Here is a 15,394-nt window from a genome sequence, read left to right as displayed (position 1 = left end):
ATCTTTAAATTTTTATTACATTCTCCTTGCATTTCTAATTTTTCTCTTTACATCTGTTTCTTGCAATCTATTGGATTTGTGTATTTATCTTGTGTCCAGCTCTTTGCCAAAATCTCTTCTTTTAATTTTACTAGCTTTTCTTTGGTTTTCTAGATATATAATCATATCATTTGCAAAAAGACATAGTATTAACTCTTCTTTTCCAATGCCTATGACAATTATTATTATTTTATTGTTATTTTGCTTTGCCTAAAACTTCCAAGATGGTGTTGAGTAATATTAACATTGAGAGTAAGCATTTCTGATTTTTTTTAAAAAAAATTTTGTTTTAACATTTAGAATAATGTTTGCTGTTGACTTTGGTAAATAGTATTTATTTTGCCTAATGGGTCTATAATATACCTATTGTACTTAGATTTTTCTTAGTTTTTTTTAAAAAAGAAATACATGCTAAATGATTTCAAATGCCCTTTTAGCATTTACTGATGTAATTATATGATCTTTTTCTTTTTAATTTGTTAATAAAATTTATTGTGTTGATAGATTCTAATGTTGAATGCTCTTGTCTTCATAGAACAAGTCTTGCTTGTTTGTCGAACAGAAAACCTTTCATCTTTTTGTATAGTATTTGCTTCTATTTGTTAATTTTTATTTTAAAATTTGCACCTATATTTATAAGTGAGATTGGTTTACAGCTTCGTTTTTTGTAATACTATTTTAAAAGCAAGTTTTACTGTTAAAGTTATATTGTCTTCTTGCTATACTTACCTAAGCCTTAGCATAGCTTTCAAAATACTGATAACTATTTAAAATTTAGATGAAGCTTAGCCATAAATCTGTCTAATCCTGATGACTAAAAATGGTAGGTCATTATTTTTTTTTCAATCCTTTTTTGTGGCAAATTGTCTATTAAAAATTTTCATTGATCTTTGGATGAATTTTGTTAATTTATATTTGTCTAGGGTATTGTCTATTACCTTTGGGTTTTCATAAAAAAGAATGTAGTATTCTCTTATATATATTTTCCAAAGTTGCTATTATTGTATCTTTTTTCTTATTCCTATCTATTTTTGCTTTCCAGCTTTTTTCCTTAATCTGGGACACAAGAGGTTTACCTATTTTATTTTTATCTTTAGAGAACCAGCTTTTCTATTTATTCATACATTATCCTAATTTTATGATTTTTTGCTTTCTACTTTATTAACTTCAGTATTTATACTTATTTGTTCCTCCTGCTTAATATATTTGTTGTTCACATTAAAATTCCTTAAATGCTAATGGCTTTTAATTTTCATCTTTAGAACACAGGTAGGTCTATACATTTTTTTCCTGAGTGCAGCTTTTTCTGCGTCTGTAGGTTTTGATATAAAGTATTATGTTATTTAATATTTATTGCTTTCTTTGTAGCTTACATATATTTTTAGATTTTCTGTTTTACCCAAAGATTAGTCATGAAAGCTTTTTAATTCCAAAATTTAAGATTTTCTTTTTATTACCTTTGCATTAGTCATTTCTACTTTTATTGAGTTTTGACTGAAAAATGAAGACCACTAAATATTGTTAAATCTACCTAAATATTTGAATAGAAGATATTCTTTGTGGCCAAGTACATGATTGATTTTTATAATTATTCAAAGAACATAAGAAAAAATAAGTACTTTTTGTTTGGTGGATTTGGGTTCTAAATGTATCTATATTATAATTTTTACTGATTTGATTATTTAATTTTTTAAAGTCCTTCTTTTTAAAATCTTTGTCTATTCAATTTGTGTAACTATGAAAGAGGTATAACGATGTCTCTCACTATCTACAATATTAAGTTAATATTAAAATATTAAGTTCTCTTTGCATTTCTAATAGTCTTTGTCTAAATATTTTGCTGCTATAAGTACTTCAAGCACACAGGTTTACGATTCATACTGTCTTCATAAAGTATGCCTATGCCTTGTCTCAATACCTAATGTTTTCCCTTCTTCCTGTTTAATACTTTTAAATGGAAATTTTACTTTGTCTGATATTAGCTCCTGCCTTTACAAATTGTTTTTTACTGCCTATTCCTCTAATTAATTGATATCCTCACTATTTTAGATATATTTACAGTAAACAGCATATAGCCAGTTTCTCGCCATTTGATTCGTTTTTTCGAGATAGAGTCTTGCTTTGTTGTCCAGGCTGGAGCGCAGTGGCGTGCAGCTCACTGCAAACTCTGCCTCCTGGGTTCAAGTGATTCTCCTGCCTCAGCCTCCTGAGTAGCTGGGATTACAGGTGCCTGCCATCACGACTGGCTAATTTTTGTATTTTAAGTAGAGATGGAGTTTCACCATGTTGGCCAGGCTGGTCTCAAACTCCTGACCTCAGATGATCCACCCGCCTTGGCCTCCCAAAGTGCTGGGAGTACAGGCATAAGCCACCAGCGTCTGGCCTTGTCTCTGATTCTTAATGGGAATTCAGTCATTTCACATCTATTAGAATGATTGATATACATGACTTTATTCCTCTTATGTTTATGTTTTAAAAAATTTTATTTCATATGGGAGAGAAGAGACAAATTTTGATTGCAGAATTTCAAATAATATATGTAGGTACTCCCCACTCCAGAAGGTGCAGTTTAATTCCCGCCTCACCCCCACCCCCCTGCCTTCTTGAGGGTTGGCTAAATTTAGTGAGTGACTTCCAAAGAATAGAGTAAGGAAAGAGAATAATGGTAATGTTGTAATGGGGAGACCTGGCAAGCACGAAGTGATGAAAACTAACATCATTGTTGATATTTTGTGGATATCATGTACCCCAGATATAATGTGAGAAGAGGGGCATTTCACTTTTGTAGTATTCTTTCCAAAATCCCAGAGCCCCATCTAACCATGGAGAAGGCATTAGAAAAACTCAAATTAGAGATATAAAAGTTATTTTATAGTGTTATTTTCTTATATTGGCTGGTTTGCTCAAGCTGCTCTTTATCCTATTCCCCATACACACCCCCACATGCCTTGTTAATTTGAAAGTTCTACTTTGCTTTTTTTTTTGAGATGGAGTTTCACTCTGTCACCCAGGCTGGAGTGCAGTGGTGTGATCTTTGCCTCCTGGGTTCAAGCGATTCTCTTGCCCCAGCCTCCTGAGTAGCTGGGATTACAGGCACAACATCACCATGCCTGGCTAATTTTGTACTTTTAGTAGAGACAGGGTTTCACCATGTTGGTCAGGCTGGTCTCGAACTCCTGACCTTGTGATCCGCTCACCTCAGCCTCCCAAAGTGCTGGGATTACAGACGTGAGCCACCGTGCCAGGCTGCTTTCCCTTTTATTAGCACTTGGTTCACTTTCTATACATCAATAATCAGACACATGTTTTTTGTAGTATTGGAAAACAATGTCTCTACTGTTTCCTCCACCAAGATGTATATTTGCCCCTCCAAGACAGTCTATTCCCAGCTTTACTCTACCCTAATAAGATGAGAACTCAAAAGTTTTTACTTTTCATTATTCTATCTCAACTGCTGGGTTTTGCTACTTCTAACCTTTAAAGTACTATTTTAAAAGTACATGTGGCCCGGCACGGTGGCTCACGCCTGTAATCCCAGCACTTTGGGAGGCCGAGGCAGGCGGATCACCTGAGGTCAGGAGATAGAGACCATCCTAGGTAACACAGTGAAACCCCATCTCTAATGAAAATACAAAAAAATAGCTGGGCATGTGGCATGCACCTGTAATCCCAGCTTCTCAGGAGGCTGAGGCAGGAGAATCACTTGAACCGGGAGATGGAGGTTGCAGTGAGCCGAGATCACGCCACTGCACGCCAGCCTGGGCAACAGAGACAGACTCCATCTCAAAAAAAAAAAAAAAAAAAAAAAAGTACATACAATTATTTCCTTGTAGTATATACCTTCTATTTCAAGAATCCTTTAAAAACATATTTCATATTCTTAGTACGTTATTATCCACTTAGGTTTATTCACATATTATTTCACAGCTCTTTGCTTACACTGTTTTTTTTCTCCTCTTATTTTTTTCCTGCCTCTTGAAGTGCCTGTTATAGTTCATTGGTTGTTTGCTAGACTCCCCCCTAGATTTTCTTTTTTTCTTTCTTTTTTTTTTTTTTTCTGAGATGGAGTTTCACTCTTATTGTCCAGACTGGAGCGTAATGGCGTGATCTCAGCTCACTGCAACCTCCGCCTCCTGGGTTCAAGCGATTCTCCTGCCTCAGCCTCCCGAGTAGCTGGGATTACAGGCGTGCACCACCATGCCTGGCTGATTTTTGTATTTTTGGTAGAGATGGGGTTTCACGATGTTGGCCAGGCTGGTCTTGAACTCTTGACCTCAGATGATCTGCCCACCTTGGCCTCCCAAAGTGCTGGAATTACAGGTGTGAGCCACCATGCTCGGCTGAGTTCCCCTTAGATTTTCTGAAAATGTGGGTAGTATAATTGAAAAAATTAATTTGTGGCTGAGCTTAGTGGCTCACACTGTAATCCCAGCACTTTGGGAGGCCAAGGTGGGAGGATTGCTTGAGCCCAGGAATTGGAGACCAGCCTGGGCAGTATAGCACAACTCTGTCTCTACCAAAAAAAGAAAAAAAAAAAATTAGCCTGGTGCAGTGGCACATGCCTGTGGTAGGAGGATTGATCCTTGAACCCAGGAGGTGGAGGCTACAGTGACCTGTGGTTGTGCCACTGCATTCTAGCCTGGGTGATAGAGCAAAACCCTGTCTCAAAAAAATAATAATAATGATAATAATAATTTTAAAAACACCTATGTTGAGATATAATTCACATAAAGTGTTCAGTTCTGTGGGTTTTAGTATGTTCACTCATGCAACTGTCACCACAATATAACTTTAGAACACTTTTGCAACCCTCAAAAGAAACCCTATGCCTATTAGCCTATTACCCATTCTCATCCCTCTTACCCTCACTAGCCCCAGACAATCACTAATATATTTGTGGTTTCTATAGATGTGCCTCTTCTGGGCATTTCATACACTATATGATCCATTGTGGCTGGCTTCTTTCATTTAGCATAATGTTTTCAAGGTACATCCATGTTACAGAATGCATCAATACTTCATTCTTTTTTATTGCAAAATAACATTCCATTATATGGATATGCCACATCTTGATTACCCTTTCATCAGTTGATGGGAATTTGAATTGTTTCCACTTTTTGATTTTTATAAATAATATTGATATGAACATTCATGTGCAAGATTTTGTGTGAATGAATGTTGTCATTTTTCTTTGCTATATGCCTAGGAGTAGAATTGCTGGTTCATATGATAACCCTAATGTTTAACTTTTTGAGGAACTGACAAACTATTTTCCGTGTGACCAAACCATTTTACATTCTCATCACCAACACATGAGGGCTTCAATCCCCCTAACATTTGTTATTGTCTTTTCTTACAGCCATCCAAGTAGTTGTGAAGCAGTATTTCATTGTGGTTTTGATATGTATTTCCCTAATGACTAATGATGGAATAATGATATTGAGCTTCTTTTCATGTGTTTATTGGCTATTCGTATATACCTTCTTTGAAGAAATGCCTATTTAGACCCTTTATGCATTTTCAAATTGGATTGTCTATCATTTTTAATATTGAATTGAAAAGAGTTTTAAAAGTATTTTTGGTACAAATCTCTTGTCAAATACATGATTTGCAAATATTTTTTCTCATTTTATGGGTTGTCTCTTCACTTTCATGATGGTATCCTTTGAAGCACAAACATTTTTATTTTGATGACATCCAATTTGACTTTTTTTCTTGTGATTTTAGTGTCATGTCTAAGAAACCATTGCTTGGCTGGGTGTGGTGGCTCATGCTTGTAATCCTAACACTTTGGGAGGCTGAGGTGGATGAATCACTTGAGTCCAGGAGTTTGAGACCAGCTTGGGCAACATGGCGAGAACTCATCTCTACAAAATATATATATATAAATTAGCCAGGCATGGTGGCGTGCATGTGTAGTCCCAGCTACCTGGAAAGTTGAGGTGGGAGGATCACTGGAGTCTGGGAGGCAGAGGTTGCAGTGAGCCAAGATCGCACCATTGCACTCCAGCCTGGGCGACAGAGCAAGACCCTGTCTCTATAAAAAATAATAAATATAAAAATAAAAGAAACCATTGCTTCACTCTAGGTAATGAATGCTTACTACTCCTATGTTTTCTTCTAGGAGTTTTAAAGTTTTTGCTCTTATCTTTAGGTCTGTGATCCATTTTGAGTTAATTTATGGTGTTAAGTAGGGGCCCAACTTCATTCTTTTGTATGTGGATAGTCTCTGTAGATTCTTTTCCTAAGATGGGCTATGGGGGTGATAAACTTGATTCCTGGCATGTTCTCATGCATTTTTCTTTCATTCTGAGACGTGAATAATTTTGACTGCGTGTAGGATCCTTGCTGCAGTCTCCCAGTGTCCATGGATGCTATTTTACTGTTTTTCATGTTCTAAGGCTACAGTGAAGAAAACTGAGGCCAGTCTGATTATTTTTCACTTATAGAGCTTATTCTCTTTTTATCTGAATGCTTGGCAGGCTTTTCTTTTTACCCGGTTTGAAATGTTACTAGGATATTCCTTGGTATGTCTCTTTTCTTTTCAGTCATGTCAGAATTCAGAGAGGCTTTATTTAAGTATAACTGTTTTTTTTTTTCTTCTAGAACACCTATGGTTCTCACGGATATATTCTCCAAGTCTCTTATATTTTCCTTCACAATTTATGTTTATTTATTTTTTTCTTCCATGCTTAAAATATTTCTCATATTTGATCATCCAGGCCATTAATTCAAGTCTTAACCATGACCACCCTCTGCTTTGATTTCTCTTCTAAATCTTTTAGTTGAGGTTTTCTTTGACTACAGAAGACTATTTTACTGTTGCTGCTGTTGCTGTGTGTGCTACACTGGATCTACTTAAGTACTAATTTTTATATGCAAAGTGTTGGCATTCTTCTTCAGCAGCTCTATTTTGCTATGCATGTGTTCAGTTTCTTCTGATGCATACTTGTCTCTCAGACAGCCAGATGAGAAACAAGTGCTGCTTGTTTAAGTCCTTAATGTGGCAGCAGCCTCAATAGTGGCAAGGAAAGGTTGTCTTTCATCCTGTGGGCTAAGGGAGTGTGGAGGCTGGCAGATTTCCAGGGCCCCAGAAGCAGCCTCCTTGCTCCCTAGTTTTCTCATGCTCTCCCTGCCTCTTGGGCAGGAAGGACCCAGTCTGCCAGTCCTATCCTTCTTGGCCTCTTAGGGTCAGGAAACCCAGGCAATCCCCCCCAGTGCTTACTGTGATCTTGGGCTTTATGATCCCACTCTGGAGCTCTCCAACTCTGGCTTCCCCATGCTCCTGTTCAGCCCACTGGAGAGAGTTTGCAGATATTCCACAGTACCCAAATCTTCACTTGAGTCTGATAACCATAGGCCCTAGAAGTCATTAGAATTGGGAGAGGCAGAGAGATTCTTTGGAAATAAATACAAAGTGTGACTGAAGGGAAGAGAATTGAGTTCAGATCACCATCTTCCCAGGACTCTCTGCCACTGATGATATCACTTCAATTTTAATTGCTGATTTATTTCTCTGCCTCCTCAGCAGAGTGTGTCCTCTTAGCCCTGGGCTTGAATCATGTTTGTTTTTTTATACCCAGCGCCTGGCACAGTACATGGGGCATAATCAAATTTCATTAGCTGCATTTGGAACAAATGAATGACAATGTGAAACTGCAGTGAATGACTTGATCAGGTCTCAGAAATCCATCCAGATTCTTGCACTGCAAATAAACTCTTGGCTCTGGTATTTTTGACAAAGAGAATTTTATTGGAATGATATTGATTGTCCAGGAATTGAGAAAAGCCTAGAGAACTAGGCTTGGAAATGGGCAGCAGAAAGGGCACCCCTGGAGGGCCAGGAAACTAGAAGTCAATACTGGTCAAGCAGCAGGAACATCTTGGTGAGAGTCACATTACTGGATGAATGCTCTTCAGTCTGGTTTTTATTTTCGTGCCTTTATATTGCTCACTCAAGATTCAAAGTCCTAGGAGAGAATCTGTTAGTTGCTCCACTGTATGACAGCCATAGCAGGAGGGATTTAATGTATTGGCTTCCAGAGTGAAGGCAGGCATTTGGATTTCCCATGTCACCAAGGCTACCTTCAGTGGGGTAGATTATGCTCCTGGGGGGACAGAAATGTGTTAGGAAGCAGGGAAATAGTGCTGGGTGACCACAAAACAACCTATGTTCCCAACAAGGACAGGCGTCTGATTTCCACAGTGGGTCAAATGATTCCTTTGTCACCCCTACTCCCTCTCCCCACTAGTGGAACTCTTGACACCACTGCCAAGGCTGGGGTGAGAGAGGAGAGGAGTGGGTGCTGGCTGCTACCAGACCCACAACCTCCACCTCCAGCTTCCAGCCCCTGCTGTTCTGAAGTAGGACCTGTTCCCATGGGAACCAGGGGAATTCCAAGAGCTGGTTTTAAGGAAAGGCAGATAGGCTCCTGTGACTCTATGGTCAATCTTGGTTCTTCCTCTTCTCTCATAACAACAGTGTAGATGACATTTTAGCTTCCTAAATTAAGCAGGCTTTTTGTGGGTTGGTTTGATAATCTAGTCACTAAATGTTACTAGCTTCCAAGCAACCTTCTGTCTTAGTCCATTCAGGCTGCTATAACAAAATACTATAGACAAAATGCCATGATTTGTATACAACAAAAATTTATTTTTCATAGTTCTGGAGTCTGGGAAATCCAAGATCAATGCACCAGCGAGTCTGGTATCTGATGAGGTCTGCTTGCTCATAGACAGCTATCTTCTCGCTGTAACCTCAGATGGCAGAAGGGGTGAGAGACCTCTTTGGGGCTTCTTTTAAAAGGGCTCTAATCCCATTCATGAGGGCTTCACCCTCATGACCTAATCACCTCCCAAAAGCCCCACCTCCTAATACCATCACAGTGGGTATTAGGATTTCAACACATGAATGGGGGTGGGGAGCAAACATTCAGACCCTAGCAACTTCCTTTCTCCTTTCTATCCAAATGTTTATTGAATGCCAGTCATTGGAAACCAAAATAGATAGCCCTTTTCTTCATAGAACTTACAGTCTAGTGGGAGAAAACAGATATGAAACAAACAACCACACAACTAAATATGTATTTGCAAATTGGTACAATACTATACATAATAAGTAGTCATGACAGGGACATAATTTGGATGGGGAAGATATGAAAAGGCCTCTTTGAGGAAGTGACATGCAAGCTGAAGACCATGAAGATGGGAAGGTAGTGCTCACACAAAGTGACTCATTCTCAGATTTTCATCTCATGGCCAAAGTTCTATGGTTTCTTGTAGTTCTTAGCCATGGGTTGGTATTTAGGTGTGGGTGTGAAGGGGCATTGGTTTTTTTGTCTTTGTCACAATGATTCAGAAAGTACTACAGGGCTGGGAGCAGGGTCTTATGCCTGTAGTCCCAGCACTTTGGGAGGCCAAGGTGGGAGGATTGTTTGATCCCAGGAGTTCAAGACCAGCCTGGGCAACATAGTGAAACCCTCCCTTTACAAATAATTTTTAAAAATTAGCTAGGCATGGTGGTGTGTATCTCCCAGCTACTTGGGAGGCTGAAGCAGGAGAATCTCTTGAGCCCAGGAGATTGAGCTTGCAGTAAGCCATGTTCACGCTCCTGCACTCCAATCTGGGTAATAGAGTGGGATCCAGTCTCCAAAACAAAACAAAAAAAAAAAGGAAAGAAAAAAATAAAAAGAAAATACTAAGAATTTAGTGCACAGAGGCAGAAATGCTAAATATTTACAACATGCAAGATGGTTCTGCATAACAAAGAACTGTCCTGCTCAAAATGCCAACAGCACCTTTCTCTGAGAAACCCTGTAGGCTGAGGTCAGTCTCACAGCAGCCAACCTCATCAAAAGGAGAACTGCTACTTAGCAATAGTTGCTTTAAAAAGTTCTGTGATGGAGTCAGATGGTCACAGCTTGAGTCCTCTGTCCATCCCTGAACCAAGCACAGTGACAGGGGGTGGAATGGTGACTCAGAGTGGGGAAGGAGTGAATCTGCCAAAGAAAATTGTGGTGCTGTTGGCAGAAGAAGGAAACTGCTACTGGGCAGGCAAAATAGCAGATGCCTCTTGCATGAGTGAGAAGGACAGTGGCACAGGAAAACTGGATGGGTAGGCAGGGGCTAGATCAGTCAGGACATTGTCAAGGACCTGAGATGTCTCTTAAAGGCCCTGGGGAACCACTGACAGGTTTTAAGCAGCATAGAGGGGGTGGCAAAACCTGTGCCAAACATCAGAACCCTTGCATATTTAGGTTTTGTGGGCATCTTGCCCACACCTCCCTCCATGAAAGAAACAGTATATGTCCTCTGCGTCTCTCGCCTTCTCCTGTCTTATATCTTTTTTTATGTGTAGATTCCGTTGTCTTCTACCTAGAGGTAAATAACACAAGCAGAATTGTGCTATGGGAAACCACTATTCTTCCACAGGCTTCTATCACATATAGTTTGATGAACTGCATCACATTTCAGAATTTGCTTTCTGCTCTGGAGATAAGAGTTAGAATTGAGCAAGTGTTTATGTATATCCCAGGAAGTCGTTGTTTTAATCCAATTAACTACCTAGTGGAAAATCGCTCTGCATCCTAGCAATGCTTATGCCACTATGGCCAAGTCCAGGGCATTGCCAACATAGCTTTGCAAATTTCATTAGCAGTGGCTGTTTCTGCCTTCTTCTAGGTCATTAGTGAGTCTGTTAAACAAGGCCAGTTCTGACATCAGCCTCCGACATGCCCCAGTGGACCTTTTGCTTCCCAACCAGATGTAGTTCCTATTTACTCCTGATTATGCAGTGTTTTCACCCTGCCAGCATTCCACTTAGACGAGAGCATTCAAAAACAGGCCAATTTAATTTGGAGCACAACTTTTATGGAGGTCGTTGTCAAATGCATCACTGACACCCACATAATTCTGCTGCACTCCTGTCACCTGCTTTCTTCCAGGGTGTCCTTTTCACTCTCCTCCTATTGCTGTACTTCTAACAGCAGTTTCTAAAACAAATTATTGCAATGAAATACACTAACATAAAAGTACTATTTTAACCATTTTTAGTGTACAGTTCAGTAGTGTTAAATATATTCCTTCTGCAACCAACCTCCTGAACCTTTCCATCTTGTGAAACTGAAACTCTATGTACACTGAACAACAATTCTTCATTCTTTCCTTCCTCCAGCCCCTGGCAGTCACCATTCTGCTTTCTATCTCTATGGATTTGACTACAGTACGTCCCTCATATAAGCAGAATCCTACAATGTTTGTTTTTTGTGACAATGTTTGTTTTTATTTCACTTAGCATAATGCGCTCAAGGTTCATCTATGTCGTAGCATGTGTCAGAATTTCCTTTCTAAGGGTAGATCGTATTCCAATGTATGTAAATACCACATTTTGTTTATCCCATCATCTGTCAATGAGTGTTTGGGTTGCTTCCACCTCTTGGCTTTTTGTGAATAGTGCTGCTATGAACATGGATGCACAACTGTTTGAGTCCCTGCTTTCAACTCTTTGGAGTATTTACACAGAATTGACATTGCTGATCATAGAATAATTGTATTTTTAATATTTTTGAACGACTATTACATTTTTTATTTATTTGAGGAATTATCATACTGTTTTCCATAGTGGCTGCGCCATTTTATTTAAAAAAAAAAACTTTTAGGTTCAGGGGGTACATATGTAGGTTTGTTTTATAGGCAAACTTGTGTTACAGGGGTTTTTTATACCAATTATTCCATCACCAACGTATTAAGCCTAGTACCCAACAGTTATTTTTTCTGATCCTCTCCCTTCTCCCACCCTTGACCCTCAAGTAGGCCCCAGGGTCTATTGTTCCCTCTTTGTGTCCACGTGTTCTCATCATTTAGCTCCCACTGATAAATGAGAACATGTGGTATTTGGTTTTCTGTTTCTGCATTAGTTTGCTAAGGATAATGACCCCCAGCTCTATCTATGTTCCCACAAAGGACATGATCTAGTTCTTTTTTATGGCTGCATAGTATTCCATGGTGTATATGTACCACATTTTCTTTATTTAATCTGTCATTGATGGGCATTTAGGTTGATTCCATGTCTTTGCTATTGTGAATAGTGCTGCAGTGAACATACATGTGCATGTGTCTTTATGATAGAATGATTTATATTCCTATGGGTATATACCCAGTAATGGGATTGCTGGGTCAAATGATATTTCTGCTCCTAGGTTTTTGAGGAATCACCACATTGTCTTCCAGAATGGCTGAAGTAATTTACACTCCCACCAGCAGTGTGAAAGCATTCCCATTTTCCCATTTCTCCACAACATCACCAGCATCTGTTTTTGGTTTTTTTTTTTTTTTTTTTTTTTTTTTTTTTTTTTACCATTTAACTTGTTTTAATGTTTCTTCACAAATGGTGAAAAATACTAAAGTACAGACAAAGAATAATCATAATGTTGTGGCCAACATTATAAATATGGAATTATAAATTTAAAACATTTTCTGGTTTAAAAAATAAATCTGATAGTCAATGCAGCTCTGCGGGTTCTCTGCATCTAGTAGGGCCGATCTCCGCGCTCCTGACGGTGCTCGCCTTTATCCATTTTTCCAGGTCCTCCACGTCCTCCTCTTCTTCCTCCCATTGGTTACATCAAAGGTCCAGGGGGACCCCCAGGGCCACCTCGTCTTCCTCCACCAAAGCCACCTCGGTCCATGCCCCAGCCACCATGGAAGCCACCTCTGTCTCTACCACAGCCACCTCTGAACATTCCACCGGGACCACCATGATCCACGAGGCCACCTCTCCCTCCCCGCATGCCACCAGGGCCACCTCTGCCATGATCACCACCCGGGGGCAGGAAGGGTGGCGGGAGGAAGTCTTCAGGCTTTGGGGCCTTACACTTGTTGCACTCTGTTCTCCAGGCGAAGTTCTGGTTTCCACAACCCAGATTGGGACACTGCCAGTCTCCAGCTTGGTGCTGGATGTTTCCTCCTCCAGAGGGGTTCCCTCGGGAACTCCGGGGTCCTCTTGGAGGGAGGCCTCCTCTATCTCCTCCACTGCCTCCCATGTGACCCATGGGTCCCCCAGGACTTCCTGGGCCTCCTGGACCTCCGCAGAGTGGTGGTGGCATCCCATCCCGCATACTGTTCATTGGAGGCCTCTTCCGAGCAAGAGAGACTTTAAGTTTGCTCCCTTGAAAATCTTTCCCATCAAACCATTCCACGGCAGCTTTGGCAGTAGGTGGGTCTTCACAGGACACTGTGGCATCACCTTTGGGCTTTCTTGTTTCCTTGTCCAGGTAGGTGTGGATCATGGGTTGCCCAGTTCTCTTGTTCATCTTAACAACCCCACACTGCTTAAAGAAGTCTACCAGATCATCTAGAGTCACATTGTCATTTAATCCTTGTACATAAACTGCACTGTTGTCAGAGTCTTCATCTGGATCTACAGGTGAGCCTAGATCAAGATCTGGTCCTTCATCCATGGGTCCACCAGGCTTATTGAAGCCACCTCGCTCTCCAGCGCTGCCCATTCCACCGCATCCTCCTCCCCGCCCACCTCTGCTCATGCCTCCACGATCAAATCCCCCTCTTCCCCTGCCCCAGTTGTCAGGGCCACTCATGCTCTGGTTCTCTCCTGGTCCGGAAAATCCTCCAGACTCCTGCCCATAAACACCCATGCTACTGGGGTGGTCCTGTCAGAATGAACTCTGCTGCCCGTAGCTGCTGCTCTGTTAGCTATACTGACTTGGAGCTTGGCTGTAGGATCAAGTTTGGGGTGGGTAACTAGTGGGAGGCAGCTGCCCATAGCTGCTTTGTTGACCATAGCTACTCTGCTGTCCATAGCTGCTCGGTTTCCCATAGGTGTTCTGCTGAGAGTAACTGCTCTGATCATAACTAGTCGGCTGTGTAGAGGAATAGCTGGTAGGAGGGTAGGATGGAAGTGCGGTGACTGGCTGCATGGGGTAGCTCCCAGGTACCTGGGGATAACTGTAGTTACTCTGTCCATATCCTAGGCTGGGCTGGTTGTAACCCCCTGTGCTAGATTGAGATTGACTAGTCTCAGTGGACTTGTTTCCATTCTGCAGTCTTGTAGGTGCAGTGGCTACTGGCTGCTGCCCATAGGCTGGATAAGCAGGCTGAGTGCCATATGCAGATTGAGCCACATAGGAGGCCTGTAGCAGTGGTGGTATCATAAGCACCAGTGCCATACCCCTGGACAGGCTGGCTGTATGCCTGGGGGGCAGTTGGAGTAGTATAACCAGTGGGAGGCTGTCCATAAGAAGTTGCATAGGCGGTCTGCCCACAGGTTGCAGTGGTCTGAGCCTGGGTATAGCTGACATCAATGGGCTGTCCATAGGTTCCATAGCTTTGTTGCCCATATGCCTGGGTGGTCTGTGCATATCCTTGAGTGGGCTGGGCGGTGTAAGCACTGTAGCCCTGCTGTGCTGCAGCTTGGCTATAGGTACTGTAATCTATGGATGCCATTTTCTCTCCTTCCTCCTCGTTCTCTCAACGTCCCCATCTGTTGTTTATTGACTTTTTAATAATAGTCATTCTGACTGGTGTGGTTTTGATTTGCATTTCTCTAATGATCAGTGATATTGAACTTTTTTTCATATGTTTCTTGGCCACATGTATGTCTTCTTTTGTAGTGCCTGTTCATGTCCTTTCCCACTTTTTAATAGGGGTGTTTGTTTTCTTTCTTGTAAATTTGTATAAGTTCTTTATAGATGCTGGATGTTAGACCTTTGTTAAATGCATAGGTTGCAAAAGTTTTCTCCCATTATGTAGGTTGACTATTTGCTTTGTTGATAGTTTCTTTTGCTGTGCAGAAGCTCTTAAGTTTAATTAGATCCCACTTGTCAATTTTTGCTTTTGTTGCAATTGCTTTTGGTGTCTTTGTCATGAAATCTTTGCTCATTCCTATATCTAGGATGGTATTGCCCAGGTTTTCTTCTAGGGTTTTTATAGTTTTGAGTTCTACATTTAAGTTTTTAAATCCATCTTGAGTTGATTTTTGTACATGGTGTAACGAAGGGGTTCAGTTTCAATCTTCTGCATATGGCTAGCCAGATCCCAGCACCATTTATTGAGCAAGGAATCCTTTCCCCATTGCTTGTTTTTGTCAGCTTTGTCAAAGGTCAGTGGTTGTAGGTGTGCAGCCTTATTTCTGGGCTCTCTATTCTGTTCCATTGGTTGTATGTCTGTTTTTGTACCAGTACCATTCTGTTTTGGTTACTGTAGACCTGTAGTATAGTTTGAAGTCAGGTAGTATGATGCCTCCAGCTTTGTTCTTTTTGCTTAGGATTGCCTTGGCTATTTGAGCTCCTTTTTTTGTTCCATGTGAATTTTAAAAGTTATTTCTAGCTCTGTGAAGAAT

The 15,394-nt window shown here is 40.5% G+C and overlaps 1 pseudogene; it reads right to left on the bottom strand.

Moving 5' to 3' along the window:
* Nucleotides 1-12,368: 12,368 nt before the first annotated feature.
* LOC100433466 (RNA-binding protein EWS-like) lies at nucleotides 12,369-14,526 on the bottom strand (annotated as a pseudogene).
* Between the last annotated feature and the right edge of the window lie 868 nt (nucleotides 14,527-15,394).

This window comes from Pongo abelii, chromosome 1 (assembly GCF_028885655.2).
Source record: "Pongo abelii isolate AG06213 chromosome 1, NHGRI_mPonAbe1-v2.0_pri, whole genome shotgun sequence".
Taxonomy (NCBI): domain Eukaryota; kingdom Metazoa; phylum Chordata; class Mammalia; order Primates; family Hominidae; genus Pongo; species Pongo abelii.
Note: the sequence above shows the minus strand (reverse complement) of the source record. Positions and strands in the feature narration are given on the sequence as shown.